The sequence below is a fragment of the Erpetoichthys calabaricus genome, chromosome 6, assembly GCF_900747795.2.
Source record: "Erpetoichthys calabaricus chromosome 6, fErpCal1.3, whole genome shotgun sequence".
Classification (NCBI taxonomy): Eukaryota; Metazoa; Chordata; class Cladistia; order Polypteriformes; family Polypteridae; genus Erpetoichthys; species Erpetoichthys calabaricus.
The window spans coordinates 25,749,410-25,766,086 of record NC_041399.2 but is presented as its reverse complement, the minus strand read 5'-3'; the positions used below and the strand labels follow the sequence as shown (position 1 = coordinate 25,766,086).

General features: G+C 38.7%; 1 protein-coding gene across 1 annotated transcript in view; it reads left to right on the top strand.

Moving 5' to 3' along the window:
- Positions 1-16,677, top strand: part of ctnnd2a (catenin (cadherin-associated protein), delta 2a) — a 1,670,075-nt gene that overhangs the window by 1,202,902 nt on the left and 450,496 nt on the right. The gene's annotated exons all lie outside the window — the stretch shown is intronic.

Genomic DNA, 16,677 nt, shown 5'->3' with positions numbered 1-16,677 from the left:
TTTGAAAAATTTTTACGTGCTTTCTAATGTTTCTGTCCATCCCACGTCTATTTCATAAAGCTGACAATGTAATTAATCTTGATTGCCCTCCATGAATTCTCATTTAGCGGGTATAGAATAACCCTTTTAATAGCTTAAATTACAGCATCAGCATCTCCCATTATAGAAGGTGTTTTTGTTTGTTCAGATTTTTTTTATTCTTCATCGGCAGAATGTGCAATTGCCTACCTGGCATGATTGCCTACCTAATGTTACAAATTATTGCATATATTTCACTGTGTGTTTGTCTACGTGTTGAATACACATTTGCATTAACACAAGGGCATCTTTTAAATAGTTGCCATTTTTAGCAAAGTCGCAGTTTTCAGCCAACATTATACATTCAGTAAGATTTCATTATTAGATGAAGGAATTTATAAAGTCTACTATGTTAAAAAAATGTATTTAGAAGATAGGAGTAATAGGTGGCGCTCTTGAACCATTTTTGAATTTAAAATGGCGCACCGCAAAACCAGGAAGTGCAAAAAGTTTGTTTATCTGAAGAAAAACACATCAGACAGGGAAAGGTAACGAGAGAGGGTGCAAAATAAACAACCAAAGAACAGGAAAGCAGTAAAGCTGCCTCCGCTTGCGTTTTCCTAGACAGGTGTAGCCATCATGCAGGTCAGCTCACCCAGTTAGATAGGGCAGTATTTCCTAAGCTTTTTATTCTCACAATGCAATCTTGTCGAGATCGAGTCCATGATGACTACAAATTGAGGTGATGGGCAGTCGCTACCAACAGTCATAGCAGAGCAATGCCGATTGTTTAAACTGCCTTCAGCGACACATCACGAGACACTGTATGCCACCCTTCCCATTGAAGCGTGACAAAAAAACGTGACATAAAAAAGTCACATAAAATCATTGCATAAAACCATTAGGATTTTATATAGAGAGAGTAGATTTTTTGGTGTTTTGTGTATTCATTCACATACTGATTGTTGTTCTTTTTTTGTAATATTTTTCTTTAGCGTTGTGTAAAATACTTTGAGAAACATGTCTTATGTAAAAATAGTTTATAGAAATAAATGTTTTTGTTGTTGGTGCTGCCAGCCAGGTGTTTGCCAACATTTCTCCCTCTGACTGAACATCTGCTGGTGGTCTAACTGGTTGAGATTTTAAGTCCCAACCAGAGTTTTTTCATAGTCACTTTCTCGCTTCACTTTCCATTTGCTCAGTGACACCCACTGTTGCCTGAGGCTATGTTCACACTAGTACGCTTTAATTTCAAAACAGCATTTTTGAAAAAAAAAAGATCTCTGTCCACTCTAGCATTTTGACGTCATTTACAAGCGTATCTCTGCCCCCAGTGAAATGACCAAAAACACATATGATGTTGTCATTCGCCTGCACTGGGCATGGACGGATTGGTGAAAAGAGGAAGAAGAGTTTCCTCCACACTAGATATTCATTTGCTCCAATTAATTTCAGGACCTAATTTAGAGTCTTTAATTACCCTGACTTGAGCGTATTTGGAGATATGGAAGATAAGCCAGAGGATACAGAGTGACCGGTTTAAAACTAAGAATGCTGCATTGGTGATGCAGCCACTATCCCACTACGCCATCCATATTCAATATAGTTAAAATAATAAAACATGTCAAAGTGAGCTTTATGAACTAGATGGTGTCTACACAAGTGCACTACATCCTTCAAAAAAGTATTCAGATTAGTTAGACTGCACTGGCAATGAAAGATTTTCCTTCCTAGACATTTTTGCAAGCATCTTTTGAATTTTACCTAACAGATCATAAAAATCACCTTTAAATTTTCTTATCACATTACCGTCTCATTGCAATTGCCATTGTGATTTTCTTTTATATTATAAGTATACATATACAGTTCAGAACTCCATTTTGGTGATCTAAAAGTATTGACACTGCTACTAGGAATGCATCTCAGATAAACCAAGAACTGCGAATGGGACAGTCGTGCTAAAGAGAATAACGACAATTAAAGAATTGGCTGCTCCAGAGCACAAAAATCTGGCGCGTAAACCACTTGTTAACCGTGACTGGAAAGAAGCGCACAGGAAAAAAAGCACAAGAAATATCCTCATGGAAAAAGGTACACGGGAAAATGCGTGCATGGAAAAAAACGCACACGGGAAAAAACGCACGTGGATAAATGCGTACATGGAAAAATGCGCATACGGCAAAGGCGTATATGCAAAGAAGAAAAAAAAAAAGTTGAATAAGCGAGATGGAGTTTTCGACCAGTCAGAAAGGCAAGCAAATTCTCGGTTACAAGGGATTTGAATATCTGCGTTTTCGCACAACAAATGGAATAGATACTTGGAGGTGCCGTGAGAATCGAACAACAAAGTGCCATTCCTTAATGAAAACGAAGAACGGAGGCATTGTACAAGAGCCAACCAGTCATGAATAGCTAATTTACAATAATACTGTTAATTAGGGTGTGTTAATCTTTTATATTTTATTATAGTTAAAAAAAAAAAAAGCCTTGCAGTAAGGGGACCCGGGTTCGCTTCCCGGGTCCTCCCTGCGTGGATCTCCCCGTGTCTGCGTGGGTTTCCTCCGGGTACTCCAGTTTCCTCCCACAGTCCAAAGACATGCAGGTTAGGTGCATTAGCGATCCTAAATTGTCCCTAGTGTGTGCTTGGTGTGTGTGTGTGCGCGCCCTGCGGTGGGCTGGCACCCTGCCCGGGGTTTGTTTCCTGCCTTGCGCCCTGTGTTGGCTGGGATTGGCTCCAGCAGACCCCCGTGACCCTGTAGATAGGATATAGCGGGTTGGATAATGGCTGGATATAATAAAAAATGTCTAGCAGTATAGGTGGTGTATATTTTATATTTGCAATAGTTATATGTCGCCGTCGTGTGCTTTTTTCCGTGTGCGCACTTTACCGTATGCATATTCTTCCATGTGCGTTTTTTTCCGTGCGCCCATTTTACCATGTGCGGTTATTTCCTGTGCGCTTATATGACTGTACACTTTTTTCTATGCGGATATTTCATGTGCTTTTTTTTCCTGTGCGCTTCTTTCCGGGATTCCTTGTTGACACCCACTGTTGCCTGAGGTTATGTTCACACTACTACGCTTTTATTCAAAAACTGTATTTTTAAAAGAAAATGATCTCTACCCATACTAGCATTTAGACATCATTTACAAAAGTGTCTCTGCCCCCGGTAAATTGACTGAAAACACATCTGATGTTGTCATTTGCCTGCACTAGGCATGGACGAATCGATGAAAATGGGAAGAAGTTTCCTCCACACTAGATATTCATTTGCACAGAAAACAGCAATGGTAAATACAAAAATTAAAATTTTAGATGCAAAGAGATAAGCCAAACAACAAGCACCATGGAAAGCAACTCCTCTGTGTCCACCGTGGTTTTCTTCCATGAAGGGTGACCATTCAGAGAATAAGACATTGCAATTAGCAGTATTCATTCATGTTAGAGCCACATCATAAGCATGAACCAATCAGAGCACCACGATTAAAGTCTGCATTTCCAAAACTCTTACACCCATACACACTCCAATACTTCATAAATATATATCTGTGGAGAGTGTTTTCAAAAGTCTTCATTTTCAGGCAGTAAAAATACTAGGGTGGTGTGGAGAAAAGGCAAAAACAGTAACTAATGTAAATCTACTACTGTGGATATAGCCTTAGCCTTCCATAAACCCGAAAAGCTCAGGTCTCCTGCACTGAAGTTGCCTGTGCTGTGTGACATTGTCCGTTGTGTAACAATGTGTCTTCTAATGACACAGGAATGTTGGCCTTTACTCCAGTTGTCTTCTGCTCTTTTCTTCACACTTTCAGGCAACCCAAACAACAGCTGAGTCTCTTGCCCTCTAGCATCCCAGATGGCTACTGCATATGTCCATCCTGGACGCGCTCTCTTCACGCCCAATAATAATGCCAGTTTATGCTGCCTTGTATGGCCCTTTCCCTATGTTGTGGCACCTTTCTCTCTGGTACTTCCCTATCTGACCGAGGCCCCTATGACAGAGAATTTACAGAACATAACTACACCATAAACAGCAGATGCCCAGTAAATTGGGAGATTTGACTGAAGCAGGAAACACATTATTTCTATGCAATGACTGATAATACACTTTACTGCTTATTAAAGTACAAGTCAAGGAGTGCTAGGAGACAGGTTATTGATTATCAAAAGGTCATGAAATAGGTTGCTACTTGAACCAATCAACTTAATTATAATGGTAATTATTTTTTTTCACTTCATACCACCTTCTCATTTGTATAATAATCCAAACAATTACTTATATTGCCAAAATGTTATATCCAACATAACCTGCTCAACCTATTTCAGAATCTATCCTGGGTACATCATGGTGCAAGGCAGAAAACACACTGAACACGACACCAATTAATTTCAGGACCTAATTCAGAGTCTTTAATTAGCCTGACCTGGGCGTGTTTGGAGATATGGAAGACAAACCAGAGAATACAGAGTGACCGGTTTAAAACTAAGAATGCTGCATTGGTGATGTAGCCACTATCCCACTATCCCATCCATATTCAATATAGTTAAAATAATAAAACATGTAAAAATGAGCTTTATGAACTAGATGGTGTCTACGCAAGTGCACTGCCTCCATCGAAAAGGCATTCAGATTAGTTAGACTGCACTGGCAATGAAGATTTTCCTTCCTAGACATTTTTGCGAGCATCTTTTGGATTTTACCTAACAGATCATAAAAATCACCTTTAAATTTTCTTATCACATTACCATCTCATTGCAATTGCCATTGTGATTTTCTTTTATATTATAAGTATACATATACAGTTCAGAACTCCATCTTGGTGATCTTAAAGTATTGACACTGCTACTAGGAATGCATCTCAGATATACCAAGTACTGCGAATGGGATAGTCATGCTAAAGAGTATCACAGCAATTAAAGAACTGGCTGCTCCAGAGCACAAAAGTGTGGCGCATAAACCACTTGTCAGCCCAAGAAAGAATTTTAGTTTCCTCTTAATGTTAAATTTGAAACGATGGAAAATTTTGTAAAGGGCGACAAACAAGGAAGGTGAAGGAGTTCAATAATTGAGACAGATTACTCCACATGGCAAAATAAAGGAAAGCATTTTTCTTGGTCCTCAAATCAGACACATCATCAGTGACAAGCATGATGATCTTCTAGTGGGACTGGAGGAACATGCATGGCGGGGATTCAACAATATTGTTGAGAATTTGCTACACAATTACATAAACTGTTATCTATCTATCTATCTATCTATCTATCTATCTATCTATCTATCTATCTATCTATCTATCTATCTATCTATCTATTGTCGCAAAAACCTGACATAAGAGTCATAAAAAGGGTTGGGGCAGCCACCCGTATATTGGTATCCTGGCTGCAAAGTTGAAAAATGTATAACAGCACTGATGTGCACAAAACCGAGTCCAAAACAGAACTGAGGGAATAGGGAAAAGGTGGAGGCTTTTAAAGGGGAAGACAGGAAGTGAGATCAAAGGGGTCAGGCTCATAGGGGTCGTCAGCCATAGGCTCGAGCCCAGACATAACATCACAGGGGCCAGGGCCGGCAAGGTCTTCTTCCATAGGCTCGGACCCGGAAGTGACGTCAAGAGGGCCAGGTGGAATCTCCTATGAATGGTCTGCAGGAAAGGAAGAAAAAGAGTCAGTGCACTCTGCCACATCCTGGTCTGATTTGGAACTGCCCATACTCAAGCCCTTTAGTTGCCTCCCATGCGCATGTGTGTGACACTATCTATCTATCTATCTATCTATCTATCTATCTATCTATCTATCTATCTATCTATCTATCTATCTATCTATCTATTAAATAGTGCCTTTCATATCAATCTATTTATAGGGACCATTTGTAACTCAAAGGGATCATTTGTAGCCTGATCGGGATCCTTTGTAACTTAGGGGTCTTTTGTAACTCTGCATAAGGGATAATTTGTAACTTATAGGGAGAATTTGAAACTTCAGTAGCAATATTTTGTAACATGCCAAAAACAGGGCATTTTTGTAACTAGTAAGGAACTTTTGTAACTGGCGTCAGGCACTTTTGCAACCAAAAGAGTACATTCATTATCTGAAAAGGAAACATTTAATATGACTCATTTCATTAATAGAGTGAGACTTTCATTTGCAATAATACTGTATATTTAATACAGCTGTTGCTTGACAGATGTGTCTAATGGGGAATACATTTAATTCTATTGAATAGATATCAGTTTGAATAAAAATTAGCAGAAATAATTGCCCTTTTCTAAGGCCCTGTCATATAAACCCACCTCAGATTGTGGTATTAAAAACTTTACCATAATATGATAGATAGATAGATAGATAGATAGATAGATAGATAGATAGATAGATAGATAGATAGATAGATAGATAGATAGATAGATAGATAGATAGATAGATAGATAGATAGATAGATAGACTAATGATCTGGCAAACAATATGTTAGATATTAAAGGCTGATAGATTTGGATGGAGTCATATCACAGATGTGCACCAACTCAATAAGAAAGAGATGATAGATATATGATTAGATATGAAATAGATATGATATTAGATAGAAAAACATGAAAGTCAATTTATAGCATGTAATAGATAATATGACATTCCCCAACACGATTAATTCAATTTAGACTCATGGGAGATCAGAGCTTATCCTGATGACACTAAGCTCAAAACATGACTCAGTCCGAGAGAGGTGCAAGTCCATCACAGGGTGTGTTCACACATACACCCACTGGATTTTTTTGGAATTGCCAGCTAACCAAATCTGCCTTTCTTTGTGGATGAAGGAGGACAACAGAAGTACCGGGAGGAAAACCCACACAGACACAGAAAAGCATGCAGACACCACATGTCAGGGTTTCAGGATCTCATGCCAGAATGCTGGATCAATGAAGAAGCATTTCAAACCAGAGTACCCACATGCCACCCATAACTTGAAAGAAATGAATGGCAATATAGATAAATAGTTTTCTATTTTTTGAATGAAATGCAATTAGCAAGACAAAGATACGAGTCTTTCTGGATGAATGCACATAAGTAGTTTTTGCTTTCCAGAACAAAAGGGACATATCCAGTTCCATGATTAAATGCTAATGGAAAAAGTGATTTACAAACGATACTGATTGGTTTGACCAGAAAGTAAAAAAAAAAAATGCAATGAGCGTAGTAATGAAACTTCAGATCACACAAATGATTGCACATCAGCGTCTCCAAAATGTGCTACAATAACATGTCATTCTGTCGCATTGCTTTATGAATATGATTCCCAAATCTATTTACAATGACAAATGTTTCTCCGGCAGCAATTTAATATGTGACTTGCTACAGATGCAGCTAACACACTGAACTCTTTGAGCGCCCCACAAGTGAGCGACAGTGTCGTATTTTTATTAACATTCAGACAGATCAATTTCCACCTCTCACGATTTATTATTCCAATTGTTGCTGCCTATTACACTTATTTGTACGCCTTGGGTCTTTGTTTTTATACAATAAGTACAAGTAAATATTAAGTCTGAAGCCTTGATTCATGAAAATACCTCGTCTGAAAAATAATTTTAAGAATTCAAATTAATGAACAGCATAAAAACTTGTTCAAAGACATGTTGGACAAGTTGGACGCCCTTCCCTAGATTAATGGGTTGAGCCCAGTAAAATATGGCATTTGTAGCTTTCCATTGTGTCTTTGTGACAGCCTTCATGCAAACAGCGCTTTCAGGATTTAAAGAAATGTTACATAATAATAAGTAAAGATAGCAACATATATATATAATTGTATTCATAATTTTACATGCCCTGTAACTTGTAAGATGTGTTCCATACTTTATAGAAAAGATGACTGATCATGCAAAACATATTTCATTTACTTTACTTTACTTAAAGGAATCCAAACTAAACCCTAAGGCATCACAGAATAGCATTACCATTAAGCAAAACATAGTAACAAGGAAAATAACGAGATGGTCCCCATTGAAAGGTTTGCATACCTTTAGTTCTTGCTACTGTTTATTGCCCCTTTTGGAATCAGTGATGGTATTTTATGATAGTGTTGGACGGTTTTTTCAGGTGGTAGAGCTGCCCATTCTTCTTGGCAAAAAAAAACTCCAGGTCCCATAAATTCTTGGGTTGTCTTGCATGAACTGCACATTTGAGATCTCCCCAAAGTGGACCAAAGGGTCAACAGTTATTATTGTGATTTAAAAATGGACACACACAATTATGTGATAATACATTGCTGAGCACACTCCCCAATTAAAAGAAAAGCTTTCTGCATGACTACTTATATTTTCCAAACAATGGCCAGTATTTCACAAATTCTGCCAGGTTATATTACTATTTACGGCTGACAGAGTTGAGGCCATTCGTACTTATGGCTAATGTTCTCTCCAGTTTTTTTTCAGTAATGAACTGACGTGAACAATAGAGGAGATGATAAGATCCTTTTATTTTCCAATTCCAGTACACTACATGAGTTTTACCCCTCGATCAATTGCTTGCTGTGAAGCACAAACAAATGAGTGACAAGTTTTCCCCATGATGTAATGAACACCACGAAGTCCCCCATGAAGTATCGATTGATAGCTGCAAAGTATCGACTCACAAATGACAAGCAGTTCCTTTGTGTGGCACTTCCAAATTGCTGCATGGGAAGAAGAGTGTTCAGCATGATAAAAGCTTAGCGGTAGTTCAAAAGTCCTGCATGACACCCTAAAAAAAGCCACCAAAACTGTTATTTTGAGCTACTCCTTGTTTCATATATACAGTCATATGAAAAGGTTTGGGAACCCTTCTCAACCTGCATAATAATTGACTCTCCTTTCAACAAAAAAGATAACAGTGGTATGTCTTTCATTTCCTAGGAAGATCTGAGTACTGCGGTGTTTTCTGGACAAAGATTTTTAGTGAAGCAGTATTTAGTTGTATGAAATTAAATCAAATGTGAAAAAACTGGCTGTGCATAAATGTGGGTCCCCTTGTAATTTTGCTGATTTGAATGCCTGTCACTGCTCAATGCTGATTACTTGCAACACCAAATTGGTTGGATTAGCACGTTAGGCCTTGAACTTCATAGACAGGTGTGTCCAATCATGAGATATAAAGGTATTTAAGGTGGTCAATTGCAAGTTGTGCTTCCCTTTGACTCTCCTCTGAAGAGCGACAGCATGGGATCCTCAAAGCAACTCTCAAAAGATCTGAAAACAAAGATTGTTCCGTCTCATGGTTTAGGAGAAGGCTACAAAAAGCTATCTCAGAGGTTTAAACTGTCAGTTTCAACTGTAAGGAATGGAATCAGGAAATGGAAGGCCACAGGCACAGTTACTGTTAAACCCAGCAGGTCTGGCAGACCAAGAAAAATACATTAGCGGCATATGCACAGGATTGTGAGAATGGTTACAAACAACCCACAGATCACCTCCAAAGACCTGCAAGAACATCTTCCTGCAGATGGTGTATCTGTACATCGTTCTACAATTCAGCGCAATTTGCACAAAGAACATCTGTATGGCAGGGTGATGAGAAAGAAGCCCTTTCTGCACTCACGCCACAAACAGAGCCGCTTGTTGTATGCAAATTCTCATTTAGTCAAGCCAGATTCATTTTGGAACAAAGTGCTTTGGACTGATGAGACAAAAATTGAGTTATTTGGTCATAACAAATGCGCTTTGCATGGCGGAAAAAGAACACCGCATTGCAAGAAAAACACCTGCTACCTACTGTCAAATGTGGTGGAGGTTCCATCATGCTGTGGGGCTGTGTGGCTAGTTCAGGGACTGGGGCCCTTGTTAAAGTCGAGGGTTGGATGAATTCAACCCAATATCAACAAATTCTTCAGGATAATGTTCAAGCATCACTCACAAAGTTGAAGTTACGCAGGGATTGGATATTCCAACAAGACAATAACCCAAAGCAGTTTGAAATCTACAAAGGCATTCATGCAGAGGGAGAAGTACAATGTTCTGGAATGGCCGTCACAGTCCCCTAACTTGAATATCATCGAAAATCTGTGGGATGATTTGAAGTAGGCTGTCCATGCTCGGCAGCCATCACATTTAACTGAACTGGAGAGATTTTGTATGGAAGAATGGTCAAAAATACCTCCATCCAGAATCCAGACACTCATCAAAGGTTATAGGAGGCATCTAGAGGCTGTTATATTGGCAAAAGGAGACTCAACTAAGTATTGATGTAATATCTCTGTTGTGGTGTCCACATGTATGCACCTGTCTAATTTTGTTATGATGCATATTTTCTGTTAATCCAATAAACTTAATGTCACTACTGAAATACTACTGTTTCTATAAGGCATGTCATAAATTAAAAGGAAGTTACTATTTTGAAAGCTCAGCCAATGAGAAACAAAAATCCAAAGAATTAAGAGGGGTTCCCAAACCTTTTCATATGACTGTATATATATATATATATATATATATATATATATATGTATATATACACAGTATGTCCTGTATATATAATACTATATACCTGTTGTTATATTGTATAACCAGTTTAATATATATGTAAACTCATATACAGTGTTTCTGATTTTACTACTAACTTCTACAGTTTATATAATGATTTATTACTTGCATCAATGTCTACATAAGCCTAGGAATTTTGTGGCTCAAGTAGAATGAAGAGTGCACTAGCTGTCTCCAATAGACTGAATAAAGTAAAATAAATAAATATAAGTATACACCAAGTCCTTTGGAGAGTGTATTCAGAATACTTAATTAAAAGGAATTCATTACGTGCCCTGCCCGGGGTTTGTTTCCTGCCTTGCGCCCTGTGTTGGCTGGGATTGGCTCCAGCAGACCCCAGCGACCCTGTAGTTAGGATATAGCGGGTTGGATAATGGATGGATAGAATCCAATAAAAAATTTGACAAACAAGAGGAGAACCATTCAGTCCATCAAGCCCATTTGTTTAGTGAATAGCTAATAAGAGCATAAGAAATTAATAAAACATAAGAAATTGATACTCAATTGATGTACAAACCATGAAACACACACACAGACATATATATATCCATCCATCGCCAATCCCAGCCAACACAGGGCACAAGGCAGGAACCAATCCCGGGCAGGGTGCCAATCCACCGCAGGACACACACAAACACACCCACACACCAAGCACACACTAGGGCCAATTTAGAATTGCCAATCCACCTAACCTGCATGTCTTTGGACTGTGGGAGGAAACCAGAGCGCCCGGAGGAAACCCACGCAGACACGGGGAGAACATGCAAACTCCACGCAGGGAGGACCCGGGAAGCGAACCCGGGTCCCCAGGTCTCCCAACTTCGAGGCAGCAGCGCTACCCACTGCGCCACCGTGCCGCCCCATATATATATATATATATAAATTTAAAAAAAATACATATATATATATATATATACACTAGGGTGCTTTGCCCCCTTCTCGCTTCGCTTGCCAAACCCCCTGGCCAGCGTCTCTGCCGCTCACATATGTGGATTTCACTTTCATCAAACAACAAATCTTTTAATTCCCGCGGATGTATCTCTTCATTGGGAAGAAACACTACTTTTCCCTGATGGCAATATGAATTAAACAATCTACAAGTCTCCGACTTAAGTTTAAATCCGAACAATATATTCAATCTCTTTTCACTGTTCCGTTATTTCACTGAGTAATAATTTGTTTGTTTGTGCTAATGTGATCTTTACTATTATTTCTTTGAGACTTTCGAATTTTAGTACTTTCATTATCTCTACCCTGCTCTGCATGTGTATCGCGCCATTTTTGAATTCTTTACGACTTTCTACTTTGTCATCTTCTCTTTGCCTTTTATTTCCCTGGGGGTAGTCTGCACAAAGTCTCGTCTTGCAGGACGTGAAAGTATCTCTCTGAAAAAGACACATCTTGTCCCAGGCTAAAAAGTCCTGTCTCATCCCAGGATTTTGTTTATTATAATCGAGAAATATATGTAATGTGAAATAGTACAGGATAAAGTGATAGGGTCCCAGTGACATCCCCATCTAATAGCAGCAATGCTACATTAAAGAAAAAAAACTAAACCAAAAAAATGAACACCAAACATTCACCGATCATTAATGAATGTAATTTCGATGCCTCTGTGGGAAGTCTGGCTCCCGACAGTTGCATTGAATGAGTGCCAATTTCCAATGGCATTTCTTTATACCAGGGTAACAAGAATGGGTGGGACTTTCGGGGCGAAAAGGGAGGGATATCACTTGTCTTTGAAGGGGTCAGAGTCGTCCTCTACTACAAAGTTGTAAAAGGAAAAGAGCTTAGTAGCTGCGTCTCATCCTCATCTGTCTCCCAGTTCACCACGCGTGATAATAAATGCAGTATGTTACAGTTACAGTTTATTTTTGTATAGCCCAAAATCACACAGGAAGTGCCGCAATGGGCTTTAACAGGCCCTGCCTCTTGACAGCCCCCCAGCCTTGACTCTCTAAGAAGACAAGGAAAAACTCCCAAAAAAACTTGTAGGGAAAAAATGGAAGAAACCTTGGGAAGGGCAGTTCAAAGAGAGACCCCTTTCCAGGTAGGTTGGGCATGCAATGGGTGTCAAAAGAAGGGGGTCAATACAATACAATGCAGTACACAGAACAGAACAATTTCTCAATTGTTGCGATCGAGTGTTCAGCAACTTTGTGACCTGTGAGTAGAAACTTTTCCTGAACTTACTGGTGTGGCTGCCAATGGCTCTGTACCGTACACAAGAAGAAAAACAGCTACACAGGATGCTGTTGTCAAATTGGGAGAAATAGAAAATGATGGAATATATATTATCATTGAGAGTCACAAAAACTTGTTTGTTTGTTGTGTTATTCGGTGTTTATAGTGTTATCATAAAACAGTGGGTGATTAGGGACATGGCTTCAGAATGGCAAACACCAGCATGTCATGCCAGCATTGGTATAAATTCCAATGTCACAATATTTGAAACATCCAAGATTGTTGGTTAATCTTTTTCTATGAAAAAACTCATGATGCCAGGCCACCTTAAATCCCCTTGCACCTCCTCATTAGCGTCTTTTGTTTTGCAAATGTGTCAATCAGCACAAGCAGCAGACAGCCTGCTATCCCATTCCCCACTGACATAGCTGAAGTTCTCCCAGCTCAAGTGTGTTTACCTGGCTGTGAGGTGCCTGGAGTTGTAGAAGGTGAATAATAGATCGTTATTTGGAACACATGCATTTCATGTGTGCTCCGTGTCTACAATGATCTGCGTAAATAAATGTAGGATGACAGGAAATGTGAGGCAAGAAATGTTCAACACATAACTAGAACAGAAACTTTTTTCATGTTGTTGTGATGTGAAATTTTGCATACAAGTTGATAAATATTTTGTATGTCTTTATTTGTAACTTAGGCAAAGCAATGTAATATTAGTGTTACATTATAGATAATAACAGCAGTGGTTTGATGGCTTAAGAACCCCTTCACCCCTTTTAGGACTGAGTCTCTTTGTAATTTTACGATAGGGTTGGGGGGGGGTGCCTCAAACCAGTTTGGCAAGTGTTTCTCTGCTAAAGTCTCTCAGTCAACCCCCACAGGAAAGCCAGACTGCATAACTGCCAAGCTTTACCTTAACATATGGCTTTGGGGGGCGGGTGTGAAGGTGTTCTATTCCCCCATTGGTCTGAAGTATGGCTGTTTGGAACTGGCTTATTGTATCAGAAGCCTTTAAGTACCATGACGGCCTATTGGCTCTAAGGGTTGGACAGAGAATCTATAAATTTGCTTGCTTAACCTCACTCTCTCTCTCTTACCAAACTGATGCATGAACTGAAAAGAACAACACAATGAAGAGCACAGCTCGGCAGCCATATTGAGACAGGCATGAAGCCTGTTCTGAAGAAAGCTGACCACAAATGATGCCTTAACTAGAGACATTTTAAGTAACTAACAAGTCTGTGTGCCGCCTGAAACTACACATCACCATTTATCAGGTTGTACGGTTGACAATATTCAAATGTACTTTGCATATTGTTATTATTTATGAATATTATCAATAATACATTATTTTATGTACTGTATAACTTCACTCGTGCTTGTCTTTTACTAAACCTAATTGCCTGAGGTTATAGATGTAGAAGGGAAGGTGGGGAGAAGTTATATGGTACAATACCTTATAAACAGTGGTAAGTCTGGGAGATTTGAGGCATTCTGACAAAGGCTACACATTAATAATACAAAAGGGGAAAGTAGAGTAAAATATTGCTCTACCAAGACAAAACACAAGTTCTACTAATAATTGGCAAAATGCTGACGTGAAGTGTATAATGTGTGAAGACTGAAGTCCAGATATCAAATAAATACTTTCACAAAAGACACAGATATAACAAAACAATTGTTGGATACATACATACATACTGTACATACTTACTATAGAACTTTATTTGTCCCCTGGGGAAAATCTGGATTTTTTTACAGAAGCTCTTTAAATAAGTAAATACATAAATAGGTAGATAAGCAAGTAAGTAAGTAAGTAAATAAATAAATAATATACACATAGAATTTGGTCTAAACACACACCAGAACGACTATAAGACAAGAAATTTAAAAAGAAACAAAACTGTTGCAGTCACAGTGAGGCATTATTTAGCCGTATCATGGTGGGTGTGAAGGAGCCCTGTTGCATTTCTTGACATACTTCTACTGAAAAATTTGTTGTCTGAAAGTACTCACTGTTAGTCTATCAGAGAGAGGAAAATACAAGAATCTTGTTTTGCCACTATTAGAGGTTATAGGACAGGTGACAAAGGCTGATCTTTTGAAGGACCAGGAAATTAAGCCTGGTTGAAAAACAAATGCAGGTCAAAACAAGGAATTCAAAATGCACTGGTGCCAGAACCAAAATCAGAGACAGAAAACAAGGTCAGAAAATGTAGTAACAAGTCAATATACCTCACCTGTGGCAAACAAAAAACAAAAACAGCAGCGTAACTTGCATAAGCAGCATAACATCACAACTTAAGACTGTGATACATTATGTGTGTAGTCTAATATAGCAACGGTCATTATGCCGGCCAGTTGGGTTATGATAATAGATACGCGTAGCAGCCTTTCTGGAATATGCCTCTACCACTGCAGACTGTAAGATATAGAAAGTAGAGTGGTGTAATAGTAGCATAGCATAACAGCTGTGGATAGGCCATTATTCAGACCAGCAGGGTCATGACAGCAGATAGGTGGGCTGTTATACCAGCCTCTCAGGTACGTATATATAACGCTGGTTTGAAACTGGCCTGCTGAGTTCAGCGCTCATTGTCTCGGTCAGACTTGAGCAAGCATCAATTACTTTTTAGCCTATAGGACCCCCTTTTACATGGCGATTTTGAGTTGGTGTTTCCTACTGTCACTACAATTTTTTTTGTTTTTGCTTTTTGAATTCAAAATAGAAAAAAATGATCAGAAAATATATTCTAAAGAAGTACATTATTTTCAGGAAAAATTTATATTTTAGAATAACTGAGTAGAAAGGAAAGTGTTCTGTTCATCTGAAAGTAATAAACCATTTGGTTATTCCAAGTGGCCAATTCCAGACACTGTAGCTGCTGGGTGGTAGTCGGTATTTCCCCTCCTTTCCATTTGAGTCATCAGAGGATCAGCCCCCTTGAGCTCTGCATTCATCTGGCCCAGTTATTGAGGTGGATCTTGAGGTGATGTTCATTCTGTGAAGTTGGATTTGGAAGTATGACAGAACCAATATGTGTAAGCGAATCTGGGGACAATGAAGATATTGTATACACTGTCCAAGTGAGTGAAGATGAATTTTTATTTGACTGACAACTATGACATTTAACAGATTCTGTGTGATCTTCTTTTATGTATTCTGTCCTTCACTTTCTATCATTTCAACTTTATATTATTAAGCGCTTTTCATGTTTTATAAATAGCTCTTGCTCAAAGCACTGCCCAGAGCAAAATGCAATGTTACGAATCAAAAGCAATCAAACAAATGCATGACAATCATTTACTGAGAGTTTAAAGACAGATTCTGCTTTGCCAAGTAGAATAAAGTTCTGGAAAGTCGGCGTGACGATCTGTGTAAATACTGTATTATCACTAGCAGGGAACAGCCATACCTTCATCCATTTTCAAACCCATTTCATCCAAATGAGGGCTGTTCATTAGCAGAGAACATACAGTATAAGGTTTCATTATTTTACTACTGTGATTGAAGGTCTCTAATCAACAGACAGAGGGGTTGGTGGAGACAACCATATTGTTTGCTATACCAGGATGATGAGCCCCAGAAGATTTTTTCTGTCATACAAATTTATGTTCAAGAAAAAGATTGGAAACATCTCTTTGATGTTTATTTACAGGGTTTTGTAAGTCTGAAAGGAAATCATAACGCGGAAGAGACGCGAGTATTATGTAGCCACTAGGGGGCTTATACGATGTGTGGAAGTGGATACGGGTTGTCATGGAAAAAGTGAGCTTTCTTGTTCTCTCTGTCTCTCCACCCCAAAGATATATAGATAATTACATTTTAAATGTTTTTATATATAATTAAAATTAATTGAGGTAGACAGATACAGAAAGATAAACAGATAGAACAGGAGTGTGTTCTTTTGTGTGTGGCACATGTTTGTCATCTGAAATTGACTCTCTGGAATGACACCATATGGGGATGAC